The 9,114-nt window shown below is 37.0% G+C and overlaps 1 pseudogene; it reads right to left on the reverse strand.

The window, feature by feature from the left end:
• Nucleotides 1–7,834: 7,834 nt before the first annotated feature.
• LOC149187264 (dirigent protein 22 pseudogene) lies at nt 7,835–8,872 on the reverse strand (annotated as a pseudogene).
• Nucleotides 8,873–9,114: the final 242 nt, after the last annotated feature.

Genomic DNA, 9,114 nt, shown 5'->3' on the forward strand with positions numbered 1-9,114 from the left:
AATACCAAACCCAATATTCAAGCCTAAGTTTTACTGTTCAGCACAAAAATATTTCATGTACTACGTAAATTAATACACTTCAAACAATACTTGACGTTACGCAGTGACAAATAAAAAGAAATAACGAAAATAAATAAACATTTTAAATGTTTAATTATAAAATTTGAATTTTAATTAAAAATAAATTAACCTGCCATGTTCGTTATTTTTTTATTTTTTATATTCTTTTTTAGAAGTGAGTGCCTTATCAAAGTCATGTCACGCGGTGACACATAAAAAGGAATAACGAAAATAAACAAACATTTTAAATGCTTAATTATAAAATTTGAATTTTAATTAAAAATAAATAAACCTGCCACGTTTGTAGGTTTTTTTTTAACCGTGAGTGCCTTATCAGAGTCATATTAGGCCGTCCGTTTGAATCAATGTAGTGCCATTTGAATCAGCGTACGGGTATGCCAATGATATCATATCAAATATTTAATATTTTAGTTTTACTGATTTTTTGGAATTTTTCAGTGTTAAATTTGGTGAAAAAATTGAGATGAATTCTAGATTTGTGTTATTTAAATTAGTGTCTTGATTATGTATGGATTCAACAACCTCAAAAACTTTAAGGAACTTCCATTATGTAGAGATTACTTATCAAATTTGTGATTTTAATAAATTCTTACCTGATTTACGAAATTAAACCAAAAAAACTCACAAAAAATTCCAAAAAATCACACTAAAAATAACTAAAATTTCACTTTTATGAAAAGCAAAAATAATTCACTGACCATCAACATATATAAAAAGCAATGGTCATTACAGTGAACGAAAATTATATTCATCACATTATAAAGTTGACCAGAATTATGTTAGCTAGCGATATTGACGTGAACAATTTTCTCATTGCGCCATTGACACATTTGTAGTGTATTACTTCATCCAAAGTTGGGAATGGTCTTAAATTCTTTAAGTCCCATAGACAAAACTAAAAAATGCACAGTTATTCAACCTGTTCTAATTATTGGAATTAGACCTGACCGACTTACCGTCCAATATTCAATGAAGAAATTGAAAAATCGTTTCTCTCGAGTTGTCCACCATGCATCACATCGAAATGAACCACTCTATATTATAGTGTGTTATGGAAATATTTGAATTTTTTTATTTTGTAATATTATTTTTATTAAAATAAATAATATACATTAATTTCATAATATTTTATAAATGTCAAATAAATAAAAATTAGAAATATTATATTAATAAATATTTTTTTTGTGTAAGTTTGGTAAGATATATTTTTGTCATGTTTAATATATCAATTCTGATAAGGCTTAGAATTGAGGTCATCAAGGAGTACCTTAAAAGAATGGACAAAATTAAATTAATTTTTAATTATTATTCAAATTTAATATATAAATTTATTTTATTTTTATATATCATACATATTTTTATGGGATAGATTATAAACTGTTTTTGTTTAACTTAGAGTTGGTCGTTTTAGAAGTAAAAAAAATTAAGTTAAAGCCCAACAAGAGGCGTTTGGTAGGAGTAAAAATCAACCCCTTTAAAGACCACCAACAAGTAATTACAAATAGTCTGGAAGACCACCAACAAGTAATTACAAATAGTCTGGCAATTAAAGTTAAAATTCTATTTAGAGATACCAACCTGTAATACCTTTCTCTCTAGTGAGTTGTGTTGAGATTTTCTGTTTTGCATAAGATAGGCAAAATCTCAGTAGATGACAACAATAGGAATCAGTTCCTAGATTAGCTCCAGTTTGTTGGGAGGGAGTTAATGCATCCTAAATTTGAGTTGAGAGGATTTATGAGGCAGTTAGATTCTCTTTGTTGTATAACAAGTATCCATACAGATTGTTTGGTATGAGGGTGTGAGAGTTTGTGAGAATTTAATTTTGTAATCTCCTGTTTGATTAATAAAATTGCCGATGCCTATGTTTTGTGGACGTAGCCCAGATTGGTTGGGTGAACCACGTTAAAAGCTGTGTCTCTTGTGCTTGATTTTATTTGCTGAGTATTTGTTTTCATTAACTGTGCATCTGATCTTCAACAAGTGGTATCAGAGCATTGTTGGAGTGCTGATGCGTGAAGGAGCGCATGATTGCTGCGTTGTTGGGGGTGATCGCCTACTTGCGTATTTGAGCAATTGTTGAACTGCTGTCCACTGTTGTTTCCAGCCTGCGTGGAGGTCGGCTTTGTCCATCAGCGTGGAGGCAGTGTGCGTATTGTTTGAAAGTGTTGCTGGTGCTGGAGACCTGGTGGTGGAGACCTGCATGTGTTTGACTAGAGTAAAACAGCGCTGGTGCGTGAGTAAAGCCTGAGTAAAACAGCGCTGGTGCGTGATTAAAACCTGCTGCGTGGAGTGCTGCCAGCGTGCGTGGTTGCTGTTGTATTACAGTGGAGACTGTTGTTGTATTACAGTGGAGTGCTGCATGGAGCATATGGTATTCCTTGCTGTGTGGAGACGTGCTAGAGGGTGCGTGTTAGTGTTTGCTGGTGCGCTGAGTTAACCCAATTTTGCATATTTGTTGTTTTATGTACTGTAATATGTGCTGGTAGGAGAGCGCCCACGCCCCAGCTATCTCCCAAATTCTTTATTGTTTGCAATTATTTTGACTGGCAAACCATAAATCGAAATCCTGCAGTTCATATATATATATATAGATATGTACGCGCGTTTCCATTGCCATTCACAATCAGTTTTTTTTTTAAATTCATGCTGGAAACCAAACGATAAATATGACCAGCTCTATTTTTTGTTTTATTCCTTGACAAATATGTTAGAGTACACCAATTTGAAGCGCTTGTGGACGTTGTGAGCATCGCTTTGTTTTAAGCGGTTTTTGGGTACCTAATTTCCAAGTTTTGGTAAGAGACCAGGGCATATTGGTTATGTTTTTTATTTGTCCAGAGAAATTAATCACAGTGAACCATCAATTGTTTACAAAATATTTTTGGCAAGTGTATTTGTTCAAATTTAATTGAAGTGTTAAGCAAGCTTTTGGGGGCAATTGTTTGCGATTGTAAGGCATAAGCAGTTTTTTTTAATTGCTGGTATTTAAAGTTGGCTTTGGAGATTATTGTGTTTTTTGCTAATACAAAATGGCGAAAACTCAAAGTGCCCGGTTTCAAATTGAGAAGTTTAATGGCAAGAATAATTTCGAGATCTGGAATGTGAAAATGTACGATTTGCTTGTCCAACATGGTGTGGCAAAGGCGTTGTTGGGCAAATCCAAACAGCCTTACAACATCACAGATAATGAGTGGGCCGAGATGGATGAAAGAGCGAAAAGCGCTATTCGACTGTGTCTAGCTGATGATGTCCTGTTTAATATCGTGTCAGAAACAACAGTTGTTGGTTTGTGGACGAAACTGGAGAAACTGTACATGACCAAATCCTTAACCAATAGGATTCCCCTGAAGCGATAGTTGTACAGTTTGCGAATGAAGGAAGGTACATCGATTGCTGATCATTTAAATGCTTTTAATACTCTTCCTGTGCAATTACAAAGTATAGAAGTAAATATTCAATCTGAGGATAAAGCTATTACTTTATTGTGCTCGTTGCCCGAATCATGGGATCATTTTGTTACTTCTATAAGTCTTAGTTCATCAGAAACTATTGAGTTTGATGATGTAGTTGCATCCTTATTATCGGAAGAAACAAGGAGAAGGTCGCATTCTGAAACCTCTACATCAGAAGCTATGATGGTTAGAGGTCATTCGAAAGAAAGACACTCCAGGAGGCCGAGCGACTCATGTTCAAAGTCGAAAGGGAAGAAGAGTAAGCTAAAGTGTTGGTTTTGTGGCAAATCAGGGCATTTAAAGAAGGACTGTTGGAAGCGACAGCAGCAAACTTCAAAAGCAGATTCTTCGATAGAGAAGAAGGAGGCAAATACGACAGATACAGGTTCGACATCTGGTTCAGGTATGAGTGATGAAGTATTATCAGTTAATGTGTCAAATCATGGTCAACATTGGTTGTTAGATTCCGGTGCATCAAACCACATGTGTATCCATAAAGAATGGTTTAAGACATATAAATCAATTGATGATGGTGTTGTGTACATGGGTAATGATGTAACGTGTAATATTATGGGAATTTGGAGTATACAACTGCAAATGTTTGATGGGACAACAAAAATATTAACTGATGTGAGGCATGTACCAGATTTAAGAAAAAATTTGATTTCATTAGGAGCACTTGATTCAAATGGATATAAAACTGTAATTCAAGGTGGAGTAATGAAAATTTACAAAGGTATTTTACTAGTTATGAAAGCTAAGAAGGTAGGAAATCTATTTCAGTTAGAAGGAAGTACAGGGTCAGATTATGTGTCTACGGTGTCTGAGCATGACAGTAGTTCTATTCACTTATGGCATCAAAGATTGGGGCATATGAGTGAAAGAGGGTTAAAAATTTTGGCTGATCGCAAGTTACTTCCAAATATAAAGTCTGGAAAGTTAGATTTCTGTAAGCATTGTTTGTTTGGAAAACAAAGTAAACAAAAGTTTAAAACAGGCAAACATACTAGTAAAGGCATACTTGATTATATCCATTCAGATGTGTGGGGTCCAGCTCCTACAACTTCATATGGTGGTTCGTCTTATTTTGTATCATTCATTGATGACTTTTCTAGGAAAGTGTGGGTCTACATGTTGAAAAGGAAGTCTGATGTTTTTTCAGTTTTCAAGCAGTTTAGAGCATTGGTAGAAAACAACACTGGTAGAACAATAAAATGTTTAAGAACTGACAATGGTGGTGAGTTTACTTCCAAGGAGTTTGACAGCTATTGTAAGGATGCAGGGATCGAGAGACATAAGACCACGGTTTATACTCCTCAGCAGAATGGAGTTGCTGAATGCATGAACAGGACTCTTCTAGAGAGAGCAAGGAGTATGCTGAGTAACGCCGGGTTGCAAAAGGAGTTGTGGACGGAAGCAGTGGCAACAACTTGTTATGTGATAAACCGATCTCCATCAACGGCGATAGGCTACAAGATTCCACAAGAGGTATGGAAAGGACACCCTTGTGACTATTCTAAACTTAGAGTGTTTGGTTGTGATGCATATGCTCTAGTGCCTAAACATCAGCGAACTAAATTAGATCCAAAGTCTAAAAGGTATATCTTTGTTGGGTATGGTGTTGGAACAAAGGGATATAGATTGTGGGATCCTACTACCCGCAAAATCATCATCAACAGAGATGTAAAGTTTAATGAATCCTCTCTTGTACAGTTAGATGTAGATAGTAGATTGAAACAGGATGATGTATCTGACTTTCAGCACATTCAGTTTGATAGCATTTCTAATGATAGTCATGATGACCATAGTTCAGATATTAGTCATGAACAGGTTTCAGAATCAGAACATGAACAGGGTTCAGGTTTAGATCATGAATAGGTCTCAGATACTGATCGACAAGAAGTTCCTACAGATGGTAGTCAGCCAATCGAGGAAGCGCCAGAAACATCCTTAAGGAGGTTGACAAGAATCAAACGGCCACCGAGAAGGTATGATGATTATGTTACTTCAGTTGCATTTACTGCTAATGACGATGAACCTCTATGCTATGAGGAAGCAATAGAAGGTTCGAAAAGTGACAAGTGGAAAGCAGCCATGAAGGACGAAATGATGGCCTTGAGTAAAAACGGCACATGGGATCTGGTTGAGCTTCCGAAAGGCAGGAAAACTGTGGGGTGTAAATGGGTTTTCAAGCTGAAACGGGGTGTGAATGATACGGAAGACAGGTACAAAGCGCGACTGGTTGCAAAATGGTTTTCTCAGAAAGCCGGTATTGACTTTCATGAGATTTTTTCGCCAGTAGTTAAAATTGTTTCAATTAGAATTGTGTTAGCATTAGTGGCTTTGCTTGATTTAGAGTTGCAGCAATTAGATGTTAAGACTGCATTTCTACATGGTGACTTAGATGAGGAAATTTATATGGAACAACCGGAAGTGTTTGTTCAGCATCGCAATGAGAAATTTGTCTGCAGGCTCAAGAAGTCTTTATATGGCCTGAAGCAGTCGCCTCGACAGTGGTATAAGAAGTTTGATTATTTCATGTTGAGTCAAAAATATGTTAGAAGTGAATATGATCATTGTGTTTATTTTAAACAGCTAAATAATGGCATATTCATTATCTTAGTATTGTATGTTGACGATATGCTTTTAGCAAGCAAAAGCATAGAAGAAATCAACAGGTTGAAGGCTCAGATGGCAAGGACGTTTGATATGAAAGATCTAGGAGCAGTAAGACAGATTTTGGGCATGGAGATTTTCAGAGACAGAAGCAATGGTAAGCTATGGCTATCACAACAAAAGTATATTGAGAAAATACTTTTGAGATTTGGTATGAATAACGTGAAGCCTGTGTCAGTCCCTCTCACTTCCCATTTCAAGCTCTCTTCGAGTTTATGTCCTAATTCAGATGAAGAAAAGGATTATATGTCTCGAATTCCATACGCTAATGTAGTAGGGTGTTTAATGTATGCGATGGTGTGTACGCGACTAGATATTTCACATGCAGTTGGAGTTGTCAGCAGGTACATGGCAAATCCGGGTAAAGAACACTGGTCAGCAGTGAAATGGGTGCTTCGGTATCTGAGAGGCACAAGTAGTTATTGTATCACTTACAATAAGAGTAGTGAATTTGTTTGCGGATTTGTTGATTCCGATTTTGCAGGTGATTTGGATAAGAGAAGGTCAACTTCAGGGTATGTCTTTACTCTTGCAGGTGGAGCTATAAGTTGGATGTCAAAGCTACATAACATTGTCGCTTTATCCACTACTGAAGCAGAATACATTGATGTTTCGCATGTTTGCAAAGAGGCGGTTTGGTTGAAAGGTTTGCTTGGTGAGTTTGGTAGGTTACAGGACAACATCAGGTTACTTTGTGATAGTCAAAGTGCAATACATTTGGCTAAGAATCCGGTCTATCATAGTAAATCAAAGCATATTCCAATTAAGTACCATTTTGTAAGACAGGTTATCACTGAAAGGGGAGTTTCTCTTGAAAAGGTGCATACAAAGGAGAATTGTGCAGACATGTTCACAAAACCAGTTTTGTTAGAGAAGCTACGTTGGTGTTTGGCTTCTCTTGGCTTGCAGAAAAGATAAAATAATAATAACAGGGCATCAGGCTAATTGTTGTCAAGGTGGAGATTGTTGAGATTTTCTGTTTTGCATAAGATAGGCAAAATCTTAGTAGATGACAACAATAGGAATCAGTTCCTAGATTAGTTCCAGTTTGTTGGGAGGGAGTTAATGCATCCTAAATTTGAGTTGAGAGGATTTATGAGGCAGTTAGATTCTCTTTGCTATATAACAGGTATCCATACGGATTGTTTGGTATGAGGGTGTGAGAGTTTGTGAGAATTTAATTTTGTAATCTCCTGTTTGATTAATAAAATTGCCGATGCCTATGTTTTGTGGACGTAGCCGAGATTGGTTGGGTGAACCACGTTAAAAGCTGTGTCTCCTGTGGTTGATTTTATTTGCTGAGTATTTGTTTTCATTAACTGATCTTCAACAAGTTGACCACTAAATTATGATTATGCTTAATTTTTCAACATTATGATTATGCTTAATTTTTCAACATTTATATTTAAATTTTCAACATCACTGAATTATAATTATGCTTAATTTTTCAACATTTTTAAATAAGTTGATGTTTAGTTTTTCGATATTTGTAAAATAAAATAAAAAAATCATGTACACTATCATGACACCTCACCATCATACTCATGTGATTCAATTAAGACAGTATCATTACCCGTCACCAAATAAAAAGATGTGCTCATCAAACTCGAGAAAATCGTGAATAGAACAACCAGAGCAGGAAAGAAAGCTATCACATGCCCGCCATAAATTGCAGAAGAAATTTAACAGAGTACATGGATAACCTTGTCGACAAAAAGTTTGCATTTCATCACTGCATACAGTAAAGAGTGTACCTTCAGCGAAATTACAAGCACGACGAAATTATACACTACATAACCACGCAAACAGATGCACGGAACATGAAGAAATATAAACCCTACACAGTCACAAAAACAAATGGGCACCTTGCAAGGGCTAGTAATGGAGCACGGTTACTTTGTATTCGACCATTGCATTGCCAGTATTTAGATAAAGAAAATATAAACCCTACAGAGCCAAAAAATCAAATGGACACCTTGCAAGGGCTAGTAATGGAGCACGGTTACATTGTATTCGACAATTGCATTGCCAGTATTTAGATCAAAGGAATGGGTGCGAGCGAGGGCGTAGCCTCGAGCCAAACGAAAGAAGCCGCTGCCTCCCACGATGGGCATTTCTCTCACTTCATCGAAAACCGCATTCTTCCCCACCATGGCGAGGGTGCTGCCGTTGTATTTGCCACTCTCGAAAACAAACGTCGTTGCCATCAGCAGCTGGACTCTGTGTTGGCAGGAGGAAACGTAGATACCCTGGGCTCTTCCCACCATTTTGGAGGTTGCCTTCGGCCCTTTCGTCAGCCAGTCGTCCATAACTCTCACCAAACCGAACTGTGTAAAATACGAGTCCGTCGTGGGAGCCGAGGCCACCTTCACAGCCGTCACATTTTTACCGCCCACTAAGTCATGGAAATAGAAATGCAAGTGACTGATCTTCCCGTGACCTATTTTCTCCTCGGCCTCTGCCGCTGCTAGGTACAGGCAAACCGACAACAGTACAACGGCCACTGTAATATTTACTGACGAATAACCTTTGGTAACCATCTCAAAAGAATGCTTCAGCTCTATGCAGATAACCAGCAAAAGAAATGTAAATATGTTGATGAAGGTTTGGCTCCGCTTTAAGAATCCGATGTCCGCGAGGAACACGCTTTACTTTGTCCCACGCTGTTGGGGATTTGATTTGCTGAAATTAAGATCTTCTTTTTGATCGGATCGTAGAGTGTGATTTGATTTGATGAAATTAAGATCTTCTTTTTGATCGGATCGTAGAGTGTGAGACCTAAACGTTATTGTGAAAGGGACCAGCTGCTTTTGTTTAAAGGCCACCTTTCCCTTCATGTTACAGAATTTCCAAAGCGTAGGGCCTGCTCAGTAACTTAACCAATGGAGTTTCAGCACGCGTG

Source organism: Pinus tabuliformis, chromosome 3_1, assembly GCF_031772625.1.
Source record: "Pinus tabuliformis cultivar Carrire ecotype Pingquan chromosome 3_1, CPIR1, whole genome shotgun sequence".
Taxonomy (NCBI): Eukaryota; Viridiplantae; Streptophyta; class Pinopsida; order Pinales; family Pinaceae; genus Pinus; species Pinus tabuliformis.